This window comes from Centroberyx gerrardi, chromosome 2 (assembly GCF_048128805.1).
Source record: "Centroberyx gerrardi isolate f3 chromosome 2, fCenGer3.hap1.cur.20231027, whole genome shotgun sequence".
Taxonomy (NCBI): Eukaryota; Metazoa; Chordata; class Actinopteri; order Beryciformes; family Berycidae; genus Centroberyx; species Centroberyx gerrardi.
In genome coordinates, this window is record NC_135998.1 from 5,112,474 (window position 1) to 5,137,086 (window position 24,613).

The following is a 24,613-nucleotide window of genomic DNA, read 5'->3' on the forward strand; positions in this document are numbered from 1 at the left end:
GTGGTCAATACCAGACAGCTTTCAGAGCTGGGTCAGAGGTCAAATCTGTTCTGTATATTTAGCCTGGTCCTTCAGACTAGCATGATCTGATTTACTGGAGTGATACCTCCATGTAAACCTCAGATTCAGACCTGTTCATAGAGTCCAACATTGTTGAGTTTACCCCTTCTGGTGGCTAGCAGCACACTGATGAATTATGGTTACATTCAGCTGTTTTCAAAAGGCCTGCAGCCAACAGGTTTTCTATTCTAACTTATCCTCCTGTATTTCTGGTAAACCTGCTTCAAATCAAACATGTTGCACATCAAATTAAAGCTTAGGTTCTCTTCTTTCCATCAATTGTTGGCTTTCCATCATAGCACAACCTGGCTGCTTAAAATCAGACATTTAGTGTGGTCAATACCAGACAGCTTTCAGAGCTGGGTCAGAGGTCAAATCTGTTCTGTATATTTAGCCTGGTCCTTCAGGCTAGCATGATCTGATTTACTGGAGTGATACCTCCATGTAAACCTCAGATTCAGACCTTTTCATAGAGTCCAACATTGTTGATTTTAACCCTTATGGTGGCTAGCAGCACACTGATGAATTATGGTTACATTCAGCTGTTTTCAAAAGGCCTGTAGCCAACAGGTTTTCTATTCTAACTTATCCTCCTGTATTTCTGGTAAACCTGCTTCAAATCAAAGATGTTGCACATCAAATTAAAGCTTAGGTTCTCTTCTTTCCATCAATTGTTGGCTTTCCATCATAGCACAACCTGGCTGCTTAAAATCAGACATTTAGTGTGGTCAATACCACACAGCTTTCAGAGCTGGGTCAGAGGTCAAATCTGTTAGTATATTTAGCCTGGTCCTTCAGGCTAGCATGATCTGATTTACTGGAGTGACACCTCAATTTAAAGCTAAGATTCAGACCTTTTCATAGAGTCCAACATTTTTTAGTTTACCCCTTCTGGTGGCTAGCAGCACACTGATGAATTATGGTTACATTCAGCTGTTTTCAAAAGGCCTGCAGCCAACAGGTTTTCTATTCTAACTTATCCTCCTGTATTTCTGGTAAACCTGCTTCAAATCAAACATGTTGCACATCAAATTAAAGCTTAGGTTCTCTTCTTTCCATCAATTGTTGGCTTTCCATCATAGCACAAGCTGGCTGCTTAAAATCAGACATTTAGTGTGGTCAATACCACACAGCTTTCAGAGCTGGGTCAGAGGTCAAATCTGTTCTGTATATTTAGCCTGGTCTTTCAGGCTAGCATGATCTAAATTTACTGGAGTGACACCTCAATTTAAAGCTCAGATTCAGACCTTTTCATAGAGTCCAACATTGTTGAGTTTACCCCTTCTGGTGGCTAGCAGCACACTGATGAATTATGGTTACATTCAGCTGTTTTCAAAAGGCCTGCAGCCAACAGGTTTTATATTCTAACTTATCCTCCTGTATTTCTGGTAAACCTGCTTCAAATCAAACATGTTGCACATCAAATTAAAGCTTAGGTTCTCTTCTTTCCATCAATTGTTGGCTTTCCATCCTATCACAACCTGGCTGCTTAAAATCAGACATTTAGTATGGTCAATACCACACAGCTTTCAGAGCTGGGTCAGAGGTCAAATCTGTTCTGTATATTTAGCCTGGTCTTTCAGGCTAGCATGATCTGATTTACTGGAGTGACACCTCAATTTAAAGCTCAGATTCAGACCTTTTCATACAGTCCAACATTGTTGAGTTTACCCCTTCTGGTGGCTAGCAGCACACTGATGAATTATGGTTACATTCAGCTGTTTTCAAAAGGCCTGCAGCCAACAGGTTTTCTATTCTAACTTATCCTCCTGTATTTCTGGTAAACCTGCTTCAAATCAAACATGTTGCACATCAAATTAAAGCTTAGGTTCTCTTCTTTCCATCAATTGTTGGCTTTCCATCATAGCACAACCTGGCTGCTTAAAATCAGACATTTAGTATGGTCAATACCACACAGCTTTCAGAGCTGGGTCAGAGGTCAAATCTGTTCTGTATATTTAGCCTGGTCTTTCAGGCTAGCATGATCTGATTTACTTGAGTGACACCTCAATTTAAAGCTCAGATTCAGACCTTTTCATACAGTCCAACATTGTTGAGTTTACCCCTTCTGGTGGCTAGCAGCACACTGATGAATTATGGTTACATTCAGCTGTTTTCAAAAGGCCTGCAGCCAACAGGTTTTCTATTCTAACTTATCCTCCTGTATTTCTGGTAAACCTGCTTCAAATCAAACATGTTGCACATCAAATTAAAGCTTAGGTTCTCTTCTTTCCATCAATTGTTGGCTTTCCATCCTAGCACAACCTGGCTGCTTAAAATCAGACATTTAGTGTGGTCAATACCACACAGCTTTCAGAGCTGGGTCAGAGGTCAAATCTGTTCTGTATATTTAGCCTGGTCTTTCAGGCTAGCATGATCTGATTTACTGGAGTGATACCTCCATGTAAACCTCAGATTCAGACCTTTTCATAGAGTCCAACATTGTTGATTTTAACCCTTCTGGTGGCTAGCAGCACACTGATGAATTATGGTTACATTCAGCTGTTTTCAAAAGGCCTGTAGCCAACAGGTTTTCTATTCTAACTTATCCTCCTGTATTTCTGGTAAACCTGCTTCAAATCAAACATGTTGCACATCAAATTAAAGCTTAGGTTCTCTTCTTTCCATCAATTGTTGGCTTTCCATCATAGCACAAGCTGGCTGCTTAAAATCAGACATTTAGTGTGGTCAATACCACACAGCTTTCAGAGCTGGGTCAGAGGTCAAATCTGTTCTGTATATTTAGCCTGGTCTTTCAGGCTAGCATGATCTGATTTACTGGAGTGACACCTCAATTTAAAGCTCAGATTCAGACCTTTTCATACAGTCCAACATTGTTGAGTTTACCCCTTCTGGTGGCTAGCAGCACACTGATGAATTATGGTTACATTCAGCTGTTTTCAAAAGGCCTGCAGCCAACAGGTTTTATATTCTAACTTATCCTCCTGTATTTCTGGTAAACCTGCTTCAAATCAAACATGTTGCACATCAAATTAAAGCTTAGGTTCTCTTCTTTCCAACAGCTGTTGGCTTTCCATCATAGCACAACCTGGCTGCTTAAAATCAGACATTTAGTGTGGTCAATACCAGACAGCTTTCAGAGCTGGGTCAGAGGTCAAATCTGTTCTGTATATTTAGCCTGGTCTTTCAGGCTAGCATGAACTGATTTACTGGAGTGCCACCTCAATTTAAAGCTCAGATTCAGACCTTTTCATAGAGTCCAACATTGTTGATTTTAACCCTTCTGGTGGCTAGCAGCACACTGATGAATTATGGTTACATTCAGCTGTTTTCAAAAGGCCTGCAGCCAACTGGTTTTATGTTCTACCTTATACTCCTGTATTTCTGGTAAACCTGCTTCAAATCAAACATGTTGCACATCAAATTAAAGCTTAGGTTCTCTTCTTTCCATCAATTGTTGGCTTTCCATCATAGCACAACCTGGCTGCTTAAAATCAGACATTTAGTGTGGTCAATACCACACAGCTTTCAGAGCTGGGTCAGAGGTCAAATCTGTTCTGTATATTTAGCCTGGTCTTTCAGGCTAGCATGATCTGATTTACTGGAGTGACACCTCAATTTAAAGCTCAGATTCAGACCTTTTCATAGAGTCCAACATTGTTCATTTTAACCCTTATGGTGGCTAGCAGCACACTGATGAATTATGGTTACATTCAGCTGTTTTCAAAAGGCTTGCAGCCAACAGGTTTTATATTCTAACTTATCCTCCTGTATTTCTGGTAAACCTGCTTCAAATCAAACATGTTGCACATCAAATTAAAGCTTAGGTTCTCTTCTTTCCAACAGCTGTTGGCTTTCCATCATAGCACAACCTGGCTGCTTAAAATCAGACATTTAGTGTGGTCAATACCACACAGCTTTCAGAGCTGGGTCAGAGGTCAAATCTGTTCTGTATATTTAGCCTGGTCTTTCAGGCTAGCATGATCTAAATTTACTGGAGTGACACCTCAATTTAAAGCTCAGATTCAGACCTTTTCATAGAGTCCAACATTGTTGAGTTTACCCCTTCTGGTGGCTAGCAGCACACTGATGAATTATGGTTACATTCAGCTGTTTTCAAAAGGCCTGCAGCCAACAGGTTTTATATTCTAACTTATCCTCCTGTATTTCTGGTAAACCTGCTTCAAATCAAACATGTTGCACATCAAATTAAAGCTTAGGTTCTCTTCTTTCCATCAATTGTTGGCTTTCCATCCTATCACAACCTGGCTGCTTAAAATCAGACATTTAGTATGGTCAATACCACACAGCTTTCAGAGCTGGGTCAGAGGTCAAATCTGTTCTGTATATTTAGCCTGGTCTTTCAGGCTAGCATGATCTGATTTACTGGAGTGACACCTCAATTTAAAGCTCAGATTCAGACCTTTTCATACAGTCCAACATTGTTGAGTTTACCCCTTCTGGTGGCTAGCAGCACACTGATGAATTATGGTTACATTCAGCTGTTTTCAAAAGGCCTGCAGCCAACAGGTTTTCTATTCTAACTTATCCTCCTGTATTTCTGGTAAACCTGCTTCAAATCAAACATGTTGCACATCAAATTAAAGCTTAGGTTCTCTTCTTTCCATCAATTGTTGGCTTTCCATCATAGCACAACCTGGCTGCTTAAAATCAGACATTTAGTGTGGTCAATACCACACAGCTTTCAGAGCTGGGTCAGAGGTCAAATCTGTTCTGTATATTTAGCCTGGTCTTTCAGGCTAGCATGATCTGATTTACTGGAGTGACACCTCAATTTAAAGCTCAGATTCAGACCTTTTCATACAGTCCAACATTGTTGAGTTTACCCCTTCTGGTGGCTAGCAGCACACTGATGAATTATGGTTACATTCAGCTGTTTTCAAAAGGCCTGCAGCCAACAGGTTTTCTATTCTAACTTATCCTCCTGTATTTCTGGTAAACCTGCTTCAAATCAAACATGTTGCACATCAAATTAAAGCTTAGGTTCTCTTCTTTCCATCAATTGTTGGTTTTCCATTCTTTCACAACCTGGCTGCTTAAAATCAGACATTTAGTGTGGTCAATACCACACAGCTTTCAGAGCTGGGTCAGAGGTCAAATCTGTTCTGTATATTTAGCCTGGTCTTTCAGGCTAGCATGATCTGATTTACTGGAGTGATACCTCAATTTAAAGCTCAGATTCAGACCTTTTCATAGAGTCCAACATTGTTCATTTTAAACCTTCTTGTAGCTAGCAGCACACTGATGAATTATGGTTATATTCAGCTGTTTTTAAAAGTCCTGCAGCCAACTGGTTTTATATTCTAACTTATCCTCCTGTATTTCTGGTAAACCTGCTTCAAATCAAACATGTTGCACATCAAATTAAAGCTTAGGTTCTCTTCTTTCCATCAATTGTTGGTTTTCCATTCTTTCACAACCTGGCTGCTTAAAATCAGACATTTAGTGTGGTCAATACCACACAGCTTTCAGAGCTGGGTCAGAGGTCAAATCTGTTCTGTATATTTAGCTGGTCTTTCAGGCTAGCATGATCTGATTTACTGGAGTGATACCTCAATTTAAAGCTCAGATTCAGACCTTTTCATAGAGTCCAACATTGTTCATTTTAAACCTTCTTGTAGCTAGCAGCACACTGATGAATTATGGTTATATTCAGCTGTTTTTAAAAGGCCTGCAGCCAACTGGTTTTATATTCTAACTTATCCTCCTGTATTTCTGGTAAACCTGCTTCAAATCAAACATGTTGCACATCAAATTAAAGCTTAGGTTCTCTTCTTTCCAACAGCTGTTGGCTTTCCATCATAGCACAACCTGGCTGCTTAAAATCAGACATTTAGTGTGGTCAATACCAGACAGCTTTCAGAGCTGGGTCAGAGGTCAAATCTGTTCTGTATATTTAGCCTGGTCTTTCAGGCTAGCATGAACTGATTTACTGGAGTGCCACCTCAATTTAAAGCTCAGATTCAGACCTTTTCATAGAGTCCAACATTGTTGATTTTAACCCTTCTGGTGGCTAGCAGCACACTGATGAATTATGGTTACATTCAGCTGTTTTCAAAAGGCCTGCAGCCAACTGGTTTTATGTTCTACCTTATACTCCTGTATTTCTGGTAAACCTGCTTCAAATCAAACATGTTGCACATCAAATTAAAGCTTAGGTTCTCTTCTTTCCATCAATTGTTGGCTTTCCATCATAGCACAACCTGGCTGCTTAAAATCAGACATTTAGTGTGGTCAATACCACACAGCTTTCAGAGCTGGGTCAGAGGTCAAATCTGTTCTGTATATTTAGCCTGGTCTTTCAGGCTAGCATGATCTGATTTACTGGAGTGACACCTCAATTTAAAGCTCAGATTCAGACCTTTTCATACAGTCCAACATTGTTGAGTTTACCCCTTCTGGTGGCTAGCAGCACACTGATGAATTATGGTTACATTCAGCTGTTTTCAAAAGGCCTGCAGCCAACAGGTTTTCTATTCTAACTTATCCTCCTGTATTTCTGGTAAACCTGCTTCAAATCAAACATGTTGCACATCAAATTAAAGCTTAGGTTCTCTTCTTTCCATCAATTGTTGGCTTTCCATCATAGCACAACCTGGCTGCTTAAAATCAGACATTTAGTGTGGTCAATACCACACAGCTTTCAGAGCTGGGTCAGAGGTCAAATCTGTTCTGTATATTTAGCCTGGTCTTTCAGGCTAGCATGATCTGATTTACTGGAGTGACACCTCAATTTAAAGCTCAGATTCAGACCTTTTCATACAGTCCAACATTGTTGAGTTTACCCCTTCTGGTGGCTAGCAGCACACTGATGAATTATGGTTACATTCAGCTGTTTTCAAAAGGCCTGCAGCCAACAGGTTTTCTATTCTAACTTATCCTCCTGTATTTCTGGTAAACCTGCTTCAAATCAAACATGTTGCACATCAAATTAAAGCTTAGGTTCTCTTCTTTCCATCAATTGTTGGTTTTCCATTCTTTCACAACCTGGCTGCTTAAAATCAGACATTTAGTGTGGTCAATACCACACAGCTTTCAGAGCTGGGTCAGAGGTCAAATCTGTTCTGTATATTTAGCCTGGTCTTTCAGGCTAGCATGATCTGATTTACTGGAGTGATACCTCAATTTAAAGCTCAGATTCAGACCTTTTCATAGAGTCCAACATTGTTCATTTTAAACCTTCTTGTAGCTAGCAGCACACTGATGAATTATGGTTATATTCAGCTGTTTTTAAAAGTCCTGCAGCCAACTGGTTTTATATTCTAACTTATCCTCCTGTATTTCTGGTAAACCTGCTTCAAATCAAACATGTTGCACATCAAATTAAAGCTTAGGTTCTCTTCTTTCCATCAATTGTTGGTTTTCCATTCTTTCACAACCTGGCTGCTTAAAATCAGACATTTAGTGTGGTCAATACCACACAGCTTTCAGAGCTGGGTCAGAGGTCAAATCTGTTCTGTATATTTAGCTGGTCTTTCAGGCTAGCATGATCTGATTTACTGGAGTGATACCTCAATTTAAAGCTCAGATTCAGACCTTTTCATAGAGTCCAACATTGTTCATTTTAAACCTTCTTGTAGCTAGCAGCACACTGATGAATTATGGTTATATTCAGCTGTTTTTAAAAGGCCTGCAGCCAACTGGTTTTATATTCTAACTTATCCTCCTGTATTTCTGGTAAACCTGCTTCAAATCAAACATGTTGCACATCAAATTAAAGCTTAGGTTCTCTTCTTTCCATCAATTGTTGGCTTTCCATCATAGCACAACCTGGCTGCTTAAAATCAGACATTTAGTGTGGTCAATACCAGACAGCTTTCAGAGCTGGGTCAGAGGTCAAATCTGTTCTGTATATTTAGCCTGGTCTTTCAGGCTAGCATGATCTGATTTACTGGAGTGACACCTCAATTTAAAGCTCAGATTCAGACCTTTTCATAGAGTCCAACATTGTTCATTTTAACCCTTATGGTGGCTAGCAGCACACTGATGAATTATGGTTACATTCAGCTGTTTTCAAAAGGCTTGCAGCCAACAGGTTTTATATTCTAACTTATCCTCCTGTATTTCTGGTAAACCTGCTTCAAATCAAACATGTTGCACATCAAATTAAAGCTTAGGTTCTCTTCTTTCCAACAGCTGTTGGCTTTCCATCATAGCACAACCTGGCTGCTTAAAATCAGACATTTAGTGTGGTCAATACCAGACAGCTTTCAGAGCTGGGTCAGAGGTCAAATCTGTTCTGTATATTTAGCCTGGTCTTTCAGGCTAGCATGAACTGATTTACTGGAGTGCCACCTCAATTTAAAGCTCAGATTCAGACCTTTTCATAGAGTCCAACATTGTTCATTTTAAACCTTCTTGTAGCTAGCAGCACACTGATGAATTATGGTTATATTCAGCTGTTTTTAAAAGTCCTGCAGCCAACTGGTTTTATATTCTAACTTATCCTCCTGTATTTCTGGTAAACCTGCTTCAAATCAAACATGTTGCACATCAAATTAAAGCTTAGGTTCTCTTCTTTCCATCAATTGTTGGCTTTCCATCATAGCACAACCTGGCTGCTTAAAATCAGACATTTAGTGTGGTCAATACCAGACAGCTTTCAGAGCTGGGTCAGAGGTCAAATCTGTTCTGTATATTTAGCCTGGTCTTTCAGGCTAGCATGATCTGATTTACTGGAGTGACACCTCAATTTAAAGCTCAGATTCAGACCTTTTCATAGAGTCCAACATTGTTCATTTTAACCCTTATGGTGGCTAGCAGCACACTGATGAATTATGGTTACATTCAGCTGTTTTCAAAAGGCTTGCAGCCAACAGGTTTTCTATTCTAACTTATCCTCCTGTATTTCTGGTAAACCTGCTTCAAATCAAACATGTTGCACATCAAATTAAAGCTTAGGTTCTCTTCTTTCCAACAGCTGTTGGCTTTCCATCATAGCACAACCTGGCTGCTTAAAATCAGACATTTAGTGTGGTCAATACCAGACAGCTTTCAGAGCTGGGTCAGAGGTCAAATCTGTTCTGTATATTTAGCCTGGTCTTTCAGGCTAGCATGAACTGATTTACTGGAGTGCCACCTCAATTTAAAGCTCAGATTCAGACCTTTTCATAGAGTCCAACCTTCTTCATTTTAAACCTTCTGGTGGCTAGCAGCACACTGTTCAGTTATGGTTACATTCAGTTGTTTTCATAGGCCTGCAGCCAACAGGTTTTATATTCTAACTTATCCTCCTGTATTTCTGATAAACCTGCTTCAAATCAAACATGTTGCACATCAAGTTAAAGCTTAGGTTCTGTTCTTTCCAACAATTGTTGGCTTCCTATCCTATCACAACCTGGCTGCTTAAAATCAGACATTTAGTGTGGTCAATACCAGACAGCTTTTTGAGCTGGGTCAGAGGTCAAATCTGTTCTGTGTATTTAGCCTGGTCTTTCAGGCTAACATGATCTGATTTGCTGGAGTGATACCTCAATTTAAAGCTCACATTCAGACCTTTTCATAGAGTCCAGTAAAATGAACATTGTTCATTTTTAACCTTCTGGTGGCTAGCAGCACACTGATGAATTATGGTTACATTCAGCTGTTTTCAAAAGGCCTGCAGCCAACAGGTTTTATATTCTAACTTATCCTCCTGTATTTCTGGTAAACCTGCTTCAAATCAAACATGTTGCACATCAAATTAAAGCTTATTTAAGATTACATTTATGGTTACATTCAGCTGTTTTCACAGGGCTGCAACTAAGCGATATTTATGCTGTTATGTCTCTTTCTGTATTTCTGGTACATCAGCTTGAAATCAAACTTGTTTTACATCAAATCAAAGCTTAGATTCTCTTCTTTCCAACAAATATTGACTTTCCATGTTAGCACAGTCCGTGTGGCTAATATTTACATTTTAGTGTGGTCAGTTCTCAGGCAGAGATCAAATCTGTGTTGTATTTTCAGCCTTGTATTTCATACTAGCATGATCAGAATTATTGGAGTCATACCTCATATTGAAGCTCAGATTCTCACCTTTCCATAGAGGCCAAGATCGTCCATATAGAACCTTCAGATGTGCAGCAGTAGCTTTTGAACCTCATACCATGTTCCCCTGGCATTCCGCAATATTTCCTATTCCACATAATGGAGATTTTTTTTTGTGTAAAATTATGAACATCTGTCACCGTTGGATTCATCTCAAGAAGTCAAGAACAACGGTGCCAAAATTGTCTATGTACGACGAGCCCACGCGGATATATAGACGAAAATGCTTCGGTAAGTTTCATGCGACCTGTGTGCCGCGCGCCAAGCCTGAAACACATAAAAATTCCCAAAAAATCCAAAAATTTCATCCAACAACGAATGGACAACTTTCAAGTACTCAGGGGAGGGCCAGGCACGGGGTGGAATCTTATTTTCGCCCATCCAACGCCAATTTGGCAGTTTTTCTAACAGTGAGGGCACGTTGAGACAATATTGGACTGGTTGGGCACGGTTGAGACGAGGCCGCACGCACACCCCGCTGCATGTCTGAGTCGACAAGGGCCCGAGGCCCGATTCTACACCTCACTCAACGTCGCCGCCCTCACGGTTTCCGAGATGGCAATTATAAATATGCAACCCAGAGGGTGCATAATTTGGCTTTACACGGAAAAATTGTTCCATACAAAAATTTTTCCATACAAAAATTCATACGCCGTTGAATTCACCTCGAAAAGTTAGTTGGTTCTCCACAGAGTACCAGGGGCACTTAGAAAAAAAAAAGTTAAAGTCCAACCACCACCAGGGGCTCTGGGTGAAAGCCCTGCCCAGGAAGGGGCGCACAGCCTCGGGCAGGGCTGCCAGGGCGCTCCCCTACCTCCCTGGTTTTCCACAGAGTACCAGGGGCACTTAGAAAAAAAAAAGTTAAAGTCCAACCACCACCAGGGGCTCTGGGTGAAAGCCCTGCCCGGGAAGGGGCGCACAGCCTCGGGCAGGGCTGCCAGGGCGCCCCCCTACCTCCCTGGTTCTCCACAGAGTACCAGGGGCACTTAGAAAAAAAAAGTTAAAGTCCAACCACCACCAGGGGCTCTGGGTGAAAGCCCTGCCCGGGAAGGGGCGCACAGCCTCGGGCAGAGCTGCCAGGGCGCTCCCCTACCTCCCTGGTTCTCCACAGAGTACCAGGGGCACTTAGAAAAAAAAAGTTAAAGTCCAACCACCACCAGGGGCTCTGGGTGAAAGCCCTGCCCGGGAAGGGGCGCACAGCCTCGGGCAGGGCTGCCAGAGTGCCCCCCTACCTCCCTGGAGCTCCACGGAGTACCAGGAGCAGATAAAAAATAAATAAATAAATAAGTTTAAGTACAACCACCACCACCGGCTCTGGGTGAAAGCCCTGCCCGGGAAAGGGCGCACAGCCTTGGGCAGGGCTGCCAGGGCGCCCCCCTACCTGCCTGGTTCTCCACAGAGTACCAGGGGCACTTAGAAAAAAAAAAAAAAAAGTTAAAGTCCAACCACCACCAGGGGCTCTGGGTGAAAATCCTGCCCGGGAAGAGGCGCACTGCCTCGGGCAGGGCTGCCAGGGCGCCCCCCTACCTCCCTGGAGCTCCACGGAGTACCAGGAGCAGATAGAAAAAAAAAAAAAAAGTTAAAGTCCAACCACCACCAGGGGCTCTGGGTGAAAACCCTGCCTGGGATGAGGCGCACAGCCTCGGGCAGGGCTTCCAGGGTGCCCCCCTACCTCCCTGGAGCTCCAGGGAGTACCAGGAGCAGAAAGAAATATTTTGTTTAAGGAGTCCCAGTTAATTGTTGTTCAGGTGGTTGTTCAGAAAAATCCAATTAACCATACTTATTTGAGGGGAGTGGCATCATGTTTTTGACTTGATATTGGCACAGGCAGCTGTTCTTGTACCTTGTGATTCCACTGTGCACACCAGGGATGCAAATTTGACATGTTTTAATTGAGGAATTTGAATTTGCACAAATGAATAATGTGATTGTTCAAGTGAGTCCCATTTTAGCAAGTAGTGAAGAAGTAAGGCAAATGGAAGTACTTGACCTTATCCCAGACTCCAAGTCAATCAACATGTGATATTTTAATCTTACTTTTCGCCGTTTGAAAAACATATTGGCCCTGAGGATTTCAATTGGCGCATGTAATAAATAAAATATTTCATATGAAAATAGAAAAAACATTTTTTTTTCAGTCTGAAAACATTGTCGTAATTTAAACGCACTAACAGGACTAGACCTTGAATCACATTCAAAAAAGTCATCTGTGCCTGTAATGCCCACAAGTGATGGGCAGAGGTCATAGGTCATCGTGCAGTTTTGGTAAATTTGTACTGGGCCTTTTCATAATTCCAAGTGAACATGACACTACTTCATAAGTAGTCTGATACAGCTAAATTTGTCAGGTAAAAAATAACTGTGGACAATTTAAGCCACTGGTGTAGCACAGATTAAACATCATAGATTGCCAGTATACATTGTATTGTACATATACATGGTTTCTGTCTTTGTTTTCTTATAGCCCCTCTCTCTATTTTATTGTTGTATTTTGGCATTTTGCACTTGAAAAATGTTGGATAAACATATTTAGACAAAGTTGCACAAATAAATGTTTACCTGCTGTTCTTTTTATGCATGGTGATCTGTTGACCCAACTTAAGTAAACTGTGGCACCAAGAAGGCATGATATTGGGTAAATTAAACATAGAAAAATTATGGCAACAAAGTGACATTCAATATTATTGAATAGATTTAAAGTCCTGTGATACCAATTAAAACTTAAATTTAAACAATTAATTTAGGTACAGATAAATAAGAATAACAGTGTATATGTGTTGAATTAAGCAACAATGTGCTAAAATATGAGTTGATATAATTTATTTTATTTAGTGAATCCAAATCATTTTTATCCAGATATTTAGTAAGCTTATATCAATTTCACCCAGATAATTAGTAAATATAAATCAATTTCACCCAGATAATTAATAAATATAAATCAATTTCACCCAGATAATTAGTAAATATAAATCAATTTCACCCAGATAATTAATAAATATAAATCAATTTCACCCAGATAATTAGTAAATATAAATCAATTTCACCCAGATAATGAATAAAAATAAATCAATTTCACCCAGATAATTAGTAAATATAAATCAATTTCACCCAGATAATTAATAAATATAAATCAATTTCACCTCGATTATCAGTAAATATAAATCAGTTTCCCCCAGATATTTAGTAAATCTAAATTACTTTTGCTCAGATACTTAGTAAATATAAATCAATTTTCCTTGTGAGATTGATTTGGATTTACTAAATATTTTTTGGCTATATAACTCATCATTTGGCATGCTATTACTAAATCCAACACATTTTAACTGTTGCTTTTATTACCATGTACTTAATTTTTTTTGTTTAAATTTAGTTAATGTATTCAATACTTTTTAATCAAAGTTGTACTACTTAAAATCTATTCAATTATATTACGTGTCACTTTGTTGCCATAATTTTTTTAAGTAACCATTGGTCACATTTTTTACGGTGTAGTTTGTAATAGCTCCAGTCCACAGAGGGCAGCTGTAATTTGTCAGTACAAGGTAAGATTCAGCAAGGGGAAGAAATCTACTGTAACAAATTGAACATGCTTACTTCCAATATATGAACCAAGCTCCTGGTTTGATAAAAGGCTTATCATCAGAAAGGATCACAAATAACAAAAAGTGATCTGAAACAAAAAACATGCCACTGGAGCATATAAAACTGCCTCGCTTGATGTGCTGAAAGTGAGATAAAATAAAAAGATGGGGATGCTTGTCTCATACCATACAACCTTCTTTGACTTAATTTGAGTACCCAAATAAATAGGTAAATTGTATACACTATGAACACTACATCTGAATACATAGCAATTTACTAGTGAAAAGGCCAGAACACATAAATAAGTTAATTTCTCTTTGCTCTTAAACAAACACTGGGAGCATTTTCCAGAGAAGTGTCAGGTGGTTCCTGAAGAGCAGGGGTTTATGTAAAAGAAGAAAGTGCAGTAAGTATCTGAGGCTCAGTGTCTTACAGAGAACAGTTAGCATACAAACATCAACATCATCATGATGATTACATGACAGGGTGAAAACTATTTCATTTGTGAAGCACTTGCTACAGTGCAGAGGTGAAAAAGATGTTACCAAGTCATTGCTGTCTGATGTATGAACCATCTCACACTGAAAATGCTCAACATTAAGTTCAAAATAAATCTCCTTACCAGAGGGGTATTCCACAAAGGAGGCTAAAAGTAGGAATTACTATGAAAATACTGACTAGTTAGCCTAACAAATCAATCTTGAATTAACTGGTTCCACAAAGCCAACGTAATCAGGGTAATTCAAGGCTGTTTTGAACAATCAAGATAATTGTGTACTATAGTATACATATATGTTTACTTTTAATTTACACATTCATGTCCGAGTGTTTAACCTATGCATGTGCAAGCATTTCATATGTATGTATATGAGTATACAGGAGTATACATGTATGTGTAAGTGTTTCAGATATGAATGTACACAGAGTATACATGTACTATGTACGTGTGTGTGTTTCATATATGTATATATAAGCATAGTTTGAAATATAGCCTACATAGCCTCTCACAGATTTCACAAAAAACGTCTAGTTCACTGTCCGCAAACACACACACACACACACACACACACACACACACACAGAGAAGACACCAGGTCAAAACTGGTAATGAGCAAATAGTCAATTAATGCATGGAGCTGTTCCATCTTATTTCATTTGATACTAACTATTCAGTTCATACAGATTTCAAGTATCCAAATATTGATGATGAATATTGCATAAGGTTTACACAGTTAATAGATCACCTTTTTGTTGTATATTTATGTTCAGAGAGGAGTAATAGCTAGATCTTTGTATGTGATAGGGCAATTAAATCAATGGTGTGCTTGTTTGTTTGGGGAGTTTGACCTACAGTTCATGCGCCTACCACGTGAAGGTGCATGCTCAATGGACAGCAGCGCCAAACAATTTGCACTTACTGTAGGTGGAGACCCCACAGATAGTAATAACAGTAATCCATACCATATACTGTATATCCTAATAGTTACCACCATACCTGGCTGAAAATAAACATAGGACAACTTTGTTGCCTGTTGTTGGAAATGAAGACGATTTTTTCCCCCTGTAGGCTAATACATAAGCAGGCATACATTTTAGCACAGTAGAGTTACAGGTGTTGTATATTATACTGTGGCGGACTCTATAGACATTATTCACCATGATCTGTGGTTTGGGTATGTTTAACACACACAGTTATATTGTGCGCTTCTCAGGGTTAAGGAGACACAGTCCCTTTAAGAAAGTCTGGTTTTCTGAGTCTGACGTCAGCTCGACGTATCTTGTGTTTTTGAGCGCGAAGTAAATTGTCTTGCTCTGTGGGTTAAAAAATAAATGACACCCGAGTTGGTGTAGTCAACGAGAGAAGTTGTCTGTCTCAACTTTCCTGCCACTTCTACACTGGTGACCCCGACGTTTGTCTGCTGGACGTTTCCAGTGACAGCTCTTAATGAACATGGCGACTAACGCAGTTTCCCTCAAACTACCGGAGTTCTGGGAATCGTCGGCCTCGGCCTGGTTCGCCCAGACGGAAGCGCAGTTTGCGCTTCGGGAGATCACTGCGGACGCCACAAGATACTTTTACATGGTGTCGGCCCTTGGGAGTTCGACTGCATCCCGAATGGTGAACCTCCTCAAAACTCCCCCACAGCAGGATAAATATTAGACACTCAAAGCCCACCTGTTGAGAGCTTTTGAACTTTCCGACGCCCTCCCTTGCGTCTCCCTTGGGACAATAAAGCTTATCTCGATATTGATGTTAACCCCGCAAGTATTTACCAAAGGACTAACTTTTCCCTGAATCAACAGTAAATCAATGATGTTTGCCCCAGGTTGTCCAGAAGTAAACAAATAAAGTTAGAAAAACAGTAGTGTATGGTAATGGTAAAGTAACATTTTGTTTTCCAAATTCATTTGTTTATTTTCACCCTTGACCCTCAGGCTTGTTTGCCCCTGCTACCTGCAGCCAAGCGACGATTCCCCAGAGCTCGCTGAGATAAAACGGATCAATCGGGATCTATAGGTCAGTGGACCGGATCAATAAGACCAAAAAGTGTTCTTACCAAAATTCAACATTATAGTGAAGCATGTTGAAATATAATAAGAACAGGCATTGCAGTAGCCTCAATAATGGTTGCGTTTTTGGTATTTCTCTCTGATTGAGACGGAAAACCTGGTGTATGGAGGCCGCTATGACAACAAAGAGGACTTTGCTGTGGTGGTGCAGCCCTTTTTTCGAAACTCTATCATTCCTTTGAACTCGGTGAGTCCTCCATGCACAAACACATACACACGCATGCACTTGAGGACAGTGACAAGCCAGTGCCCTCAGAACACAATTCATGCAAACACTGATGTTGTGATCCTTCTGCTTCAGGAGGGGAAACCTGACGTCACCTACTTCTCTGAGGACTGTTTCCACTTCAGCGAGCGGGGACATGCTGACATGGCCGTAGCGCTGTGGAATAACATGGTGAGTCTGGCAAGGGGAACAGTTAAAGGCTAACTGTGTTTGACAGAGCAAGGTTTTTTTTGGTTGAAGTCTTCCTAAATCAACTCATCCTATTGTAATCCAGTTGAAAATTCAGCAAAGATCTGGAGTTGGAGCCTGTGGGTGAAAAGCAGACATACAACAATTTCACGAATTACAGAAATAACATCAAGTGTCCCACTGAGGTAAGAAAGCTGCCACACAAGCATTTCTTTCAGAATACTGCCTACCCAGTTGTGTTTTACCTATAGCATTCTTCCGTATTGACTCTCCCTTAAAAATAAGATGCACCGGTTTGAACGCCTACTATATTTTGCCTGTGTGTGTTTCAGGAGCATCCTTACATCTTCACAAAGGTGAACAGCTTTCCCAGTTTGCCCAGCACCCCAGCACCCAGCACCCACTACCCCAGCACCCAGCACCCCGGCACCCACCACCCACAGCACAGCCTCGCCTCTCACCCCAACTGGCAACGTGCCAGTTTGGGCCGCTGCAGTGCTAGCTGTCACGGGTCTTCTGATTGGCTGGGGTGTCACCTGGCTCCTCCTCTCCTACAGAGACAAGAAAAACAAGAGGAAGATGCAGACTGTGGTGGAGATGAAGGGCACCGGGTTTTAAAAACACTACCTACTGTACTTAGTGTGGATTCAGTTTAGTTCACACTGGCTCTCTTGCCTCTTAAACAGTTTTCTGCACTGAACTGTTGAGAATGACTGAATTTGCAAACTGCACCTACAAAACAACATTCCAGCATTCAAACTGATTGCAGAGTGGAAAAGGAAGAAAAACTTTATAGCATATTGTAGTGTTTGTCTCCTGTGACTAGTGAGCTTAGTTATTGTCCATGGACCACAAAGACTTTGTCTGGATGTAACAACAGTACATAAAACCACTTTTGGCACTTGTAAGTATAAAGCAAACATTGTTGTGTGATGAATATGTGCAATAGTAACAACTTGGCATTAACAAGGAATGGTAATGAAAAATGGAATTCTTTTGGATAATTGTTTTTGTATTTTTTTTAATTTTTTGATAATGTGAATTTGCAGAAAATGTGTCATTGGTGATACAGTTGAGTTTCCAATAAACCAAAGAAATGTTTTGTATTTATTCAGAATAAATTTTAAATTCAGATATAAACTTTAATGTAGTCTGACTGCTCAAGTGAGACTAAATGAAATGTCCAGACAACCAAAGACAATATAGCCTGATTGTGCAGGGAATCACCAACATCACAGCTTAATAGTATTTATTTTGGACACACATGAAATAAATCACTGCTGTGAGTTATAGGCCTATGATAGTGGTAGTTGTTTTATATGATGGAGGAAGTTATCTCGTGGTGGTATTTGTTATTATGGTGGTAGTTGTTTCACCTTACGCTGTGAAGTTTTGTTGACTTAATTTGTATTATAGATTACAATAGCCTATATGCATGCACAGACAAATTTCCCCCGGGGATCAATAAAGTACCTACCTACCTACCTATACACGCTATGATTTGTATTTGCTGTCCCTCTCGCATTTACAAAGCTCTAGAGCAGAAACTTTGACCTTACATTATTGTCTTTCACCAGAAGAATACAGAATATTACACACTTTCAATTAAAGCTATCACAGATGTTCCATTGGCAGCTTCTCACTTAGAAATCAGCTTTTAGATGCATATTAGTTGGAACATGTTACATATTATAAATTGGACTTCAATGTACCATAGCTTCATTTAAACAAGGCAGTTGAAGGACCAGGTTGGCCTACAGAGTAAGTGCTTCTCAAGTGTGTACAGGTGTGCAGGTCCATCTTTGTGTCTGTGCTTAACAACAGTTAAGTTAGTACAGGTTTAAATAAGCATTCCAGTTGACACAATTTCAATAAGACATAGGAAAATATGAATGTATAAGATAGACCTTTGAAAAGCCAAATTTATAAATATGCTGTTTGATTTGACTCGACTACAGTAGGCTATGAACAACAATGTTAAGGTTATTTCATATTGAAAAAAGAAATGTTTGTAGCCTAGGCTACTATAGCCCAATCAAACAATAAGAAATAACCTTAACATTGGTTTACAATAATGGTTTACAAAGCTTGGGCTTCACTTGAAATTCAGAAACACTAGGCTACAGCAGTAGGCTCATTTGTAATTAAAACTAGATCAACCAAAATTGGCTAGCTGGCTTAATTTAACACAATAGGTCAACCTTCACAACTAAAATACAAAGAAATATTCTGTAGTAGTCTTTGGTAGCTCTACAAATTCTTCAACAACATAGGCTACCTTAAAGTGTTATGGCTGGAACTCTGCTGCCACCCAAAGGAATAGACTATAAAAGCACTATGTCTTGTCAACATGTTAAATTTTGACGTGTCCATTTTGGCCATCTAAAGACGGTCAATTTTCCCGTGTTAACAGGGGTATTTTGAACACGTTCATTTTGGCCGTCTAAACGCGGCCATTTGTTCTGTGTTAACGCAGGTATTTTGAACGCGTTTATTTTTTACGTGGTCCATTTTGCCTTGTTAAGGCGTATTTTCCCAGACGGTTTTGTCCCCAATGGCTTTCGATAACAAAGTCACATGTGAATTTGACATTTTCACATGTGATTGGCTTTATTCACATGTGAACTGAAATCTTTACATGTGAAAATAAAGTATGTCACTAAGTCACATGTGAATTTGACATTTTCACATGCGATTGTCTCTATTCACATGAGAAAAAAGGTTTTCACATGGGAAAATGTGTCTGTGTCACATAGTCACATGTGAATTTGACATTTTCACGTGATTGTATCTGTTCATTTGTGAACTGATTTTTTTACATGTGAAAATATAGTATGTCACAAAGTCATGTGAATTTGACTTTTTCACATGTGATTGTCGTATTCACATGTGATTGTCGTATTCACATGTGAAAAAAGGTTTTCACATGTGAAAATGAAGTCTGTTTCACCAAGTCACATGTGAATTTGACATTTTCACGTGTTATTGGCTTTATTCACATGTGAACTTAAATTTTCACATGTGAAAATAAAGTATGTGTCACAAAGTCACATGTGGATTTGACATTTTCAAGTGATTGTATCTACTCACATGTGAACAAGTTTTCACATGTAAAAATAACGTATGTGTCACAAAGTCACATGTGAGTTCGACATATTCACAGGTGAATTTAAATTTTCATGTGAGAAAACATGTCACATGAAGTTGCAGGTCAAATCCATAATTTTCACATGTATTCACATTCACAAAAATGCTTATAGCCTATATAATGTGAGATGAAAGTATGTGAAAAAAATTGTTCCCTATAAATCATATGCTTCAGAAAGTGGTAGGAATAGATAAAGACATGTTGGCATGACATAAATGATGTGAAAATGATTGTCACAACATAAAAAAATGTTTTGGCAATGGCCGTGTAAATTTTGCCAGTAAACTAAGCAAGTTATATTCAGCAAATTGTAATTACTGTTACAAGGGAAAACAAAAATTCAAGTTCAAGTTCAAAATCAGGTAACACTTGGCCACAAAGCCATTCACAAGCAGTTAGTTAATGATAATTAAACATTAATTACTTATTATTATATTATAGATGTTAGAATCTGATTAGTCCATCATTAGTAGTCATATTAGTTCAACATTTATATCTGAATTATAAGCAAGGAATAAAAATATCTTATAAGTCATTTGTAAAACATTAGCTGATGCTGGTAAAATTCACACTTAAGGCCTTTGCACACCAGACGCGTTTTCTTCGTGCGATTAATTTGCACGTTAATAATATTTTTCGAACCTGTATCCAGTCAATGCAAGCTTTCACATCAGCGACGGAATTTCGCTGAGTGATATTGTGGCTTTTATTTTTTCGGACCAAGGTCGATTTTTCTGAGGTTTTACACATCTGACCAATCAAAATGCATGTTGTTGACAACGTCACATTCAAAACATTCAACATGGCAGATCGTTTGATTGTCTTTGTTTCACAGAACTCCATTTTGTATGATAAAAGAGAAAATAATTACAAAGACAACGATCTAAAAGACAACGTGTGGAGAGGAATAGCACACGAGCTTCAGTATGACGATGGTCTGTGTATATCAAGCTTCAACAGTCTACGTAACGTCTTTGTTTAAACTTCCAACTATGCTAATGTAACGTTAGCCCATATGAAGCTAGTCTGCCCAGTTACAACGTTAACTAATGTCACTTTTTCAAAGTCATGTCAGTTTGTTTGCTGTCACAAAATGACAAGTAGGCCTAGGCTGTATGTTTATGGATTATGGATTATGCATTATCTGCACCTAGCCCTGATTTGGTAGACTGCTGGACATTTTACAATAGGACCCATCAGATACCGAGTCTGGGCTAACCTGCACCCATCGGGGGGGGGGGGGGGGGGGTTACAAAGCAGGATTATCAGGTTAATCAGATATCTTTAAAAAGTGCTACAAAATATCTTCTGAAATTTTGTTTATTATGAGCAATCATCACCCTGGATAAGTGAACGTTCAAGGTTTGTTTTACAGATCCAAATCACTATCACCAAGATAACGTTATAACAATCTTTTTCACAGTTATCTGACTAACTTTCTAATCCTACTTTGTAGAATATCCCCCTGGTTTCTTCTTTTGCGGATGTTTATTGTCCAAAATATAATAAATGTAACGGCGGTCAACAATGCGATGTATTATTTGACAGTAACGTAATGTAAACAAGCTTGTGTCTAATCAGAACTGAGCGTAATCAGTCTGGTGTTGTGTTTGCTGTGTTTAACAACTACAGCATAGCTATTCTTCTACTTTATAGTTGATGAAGTGAAGAAGTTGTGGAACAATTTGAGGGACACTTATGTGAGAAAGAAGAGGGAAGAGGGGGAAGTGAAGAGTGGCCAGGCAAGTAGCAGGCAGAAGAAGAGGTGGAAGTATATGGAGGCAATGTCTTTCTTAGACAAGTCCACTTCATTCAGGAGGTAGGCTATAACCCTTTTAACTTACCTCTCATTTGTCAATTGCTTTAACACTAGAAACGCTGCAAGTGGTGATTTTTTACCAATCCTGTCATCTGGTGACAATTAGAAAATACGGTATCTACACAATAGGGCCTGCTTTTTTTTCTGTGTCTATTAATACAATATTTGCTATTTTTCTACCATTTCCCAGAAAAAAAATCAACTGCTCTTATTTCCGTCTAAAATATAAAACTTTCACCTGTCATTCTGTCACTCAATGTTATTTATTTTTTTTAAAAAGACTCCTATACACTTCTCATTACCATTTTGCTACAAGGCACAGTACTAATTAGTTGCTTTTGAATAGCACCCAGAGCAATCTAGATGGTGAGGAAGAGCAGGAAGAGGATGCAGGGCCAGCAGAGCAGGTGTCTGACCAAGCAAAAAGTGAGGGAGAGTGTGGTGCTGTAGCTCCCAGGCCAGCCAAGGCAAAGAGGAAGACTAGTGATAGCATGCTGGAGGAGTACCTGAGGAAGAAGGAAGCCAGGGAAGCAGAGAGAGACAGAGAGAGAGCACTGCAGAGAGATGAGGTCACTCTGTTCCTTTTAAGCTTGACGCCTGCAATGAGGCGTCTGCCCACAGAAAGGCAATCCTGGATTAGGATCAAGATGCAGGAGTTGTGTCATGAGGCAGAGTTTGGAGCTGTGTATTCTCAGCAATACCCAAATTTTACTTCACTGTAGTTGTGCTGCTATATTTCAAATTTGTTATGTATTTCATATTTATTGTTTAATTTATTAAATAAAATCTGATTTTAACAATAACCAGTCTGCATTTGACTGAAAAACAAGTGGTAAGGCAAGAAGCATGGCTTTTATGATTTATGTGTACAAAACAGTTAAAACATTTAAAGGTTTAGGCCTACATATTTATCAGAGAAATGTTTAACATGAGGTTTTGATATTTAGTATACTCTGTACCAGTCACCACACAGGAGAAGAGCAATGCTGTACACAGGGCCTTTCATACTATAGTATTTGGATATATATGTTAATGTAAAACTGGGATGAAAATTAAATGAACTGATCAGGGCAGATGCAAATTGCTTTAGGCAGCAAAACCACGGTGTACATGGGCATATTGCCAAGGCACTCCAACTGGTGAGTTGAAGTAGTGTGTAGCCCAGGCTCTAAAATGATACCTCCTAGTATGATAATCATTCCTTAAAACAATTCATTTTATTTTGAAATAAATAGATAATTCATTCAAGTTGATTTATACGTGTTAAAAAACTATTGAAAGTGTTGATTTACATATAATATTTGAAATGAATAAATAATTAGTCATGTAAAAGTATACAACAGTCTGTTTAAAATGCATAAGTTATGTGCATAAAGGGAAGGAAAAAAAATCGCTTTGCTAAAAGCATTGTGTCACTGAAAGGGTTAAATCACATGTTTCCCAACCAGCCAATCAGCGGACTCCGTGAACCTCAGGTGACCGATTCCTTAGTTCATTTCCTGTAACTACTTCCTGGTTACGGAAAAAAATCGCGCTGGCTGTCTCGTGTGCCGTTCGATACAGTCAGACATTGAACCTATTATCATCCGCTAGGTAAGGGGTGAAAATGGTCTTCTAAACGAAGTCATATTAATTCTGGATGATGTTAAGAAGTTGCTGATTTCTATATTGTTACATTTAAATCTTGTAGAGCAGCGTGAGTGACTGGATGACTGTCACTCATCTGGCGAGGTGAAATACTATTGAGCCATTCATACATTGACTCAGCAGTGAGTGAAACACTGTAAAACCTATTAGGTTGACTGTAAGGCAGCTGATATTTATGTTAAAGGTGCTAATGGTGCTAGCTACCTGATGTGTTGTGGTGCTAATAGCCTATTAGCTTGAGCCTAGCAACTTAGCTGGCATGACTACATGGTGTTATATGCAAACTTCAGAGATACTAATTATTTTGGTTACTTTTCTAAACTGTTTATTACAGACATTGAAAAGACTATTTGATTTATTTGTGTTTATTCCATGTTATGGTAATTAAAGAGGTTAATATTTAGTGCATTCTTTCACTGTTACCGGTGCAGCGAGAGATAATTAAGCACGTTGAGCCTTAATACCTCTAAGTTACTATGCATGTTTACTGCATTTAATGCAATTCTGACCAAATTAAAGGGATACTCCGTGGTATTTTTATTTTACTTTTGTAAAATGGTTTTTGTTACTAATGTAACTATGGTAAGTTGAGTACTTGAACATGATTATAAAGAAAAGCACTTTGAATGTAGTTATAGCTGCATAACTGCAAATGGACACTTGAACTTAAGATATATCTTTGTTGTACAACTAAACCTCTTTTGAGAACATGATTTGAACTAATTAATACAAAAGTGTTATTAATTGGTAATAATTCATGGAGAATTAGAATATTAGCATGATTTATACAGACAGTGTATGAATGTAACAAGCTATTTGGATCTTGTCTGGCCTACCTATAGGTCAGGTTTTTTTTCCTTGGTGAAACCATTTGAAAATGGTTGAAGCCACATCCCACCAGAAGTTGGCGTACTTCCTGCTGGGCTTGTGTGAAGTTCAGTCCCGGATCCAGGAATGATTCCCAGATTCCAAGACCAGAGATTCCCAGTGTGAACTGGGTGGCGAGCCAAACCGAACCGAACCACTGGTGTGAAGTGCGCAAGGTTTCCTGATTTCCCCTCCCTCACGGATTGTGTGGTAGGACATAATAAACATTGGCACACTGACATTAACTGGATAAGGGCCCCAACGCAAGAAAGTTTAACTTTGGGAAAAGAGGGTTTCTTTTTCTTGCCGGCTTTATTATTTTGGTTTATTATTTTCTGTTCATTGTTTCAACAGACTGTTGCATTGTCAACTGTGTTGTTAATGTGTAATAACAAATGAAAAAAACCTCAAACCATTGTTTGTGTCATTATTGATGTTCAAAGGTATTGGCTCTTAAAAATTTAGTTTCTTCTGATCCTGGTCCAGTTATTAT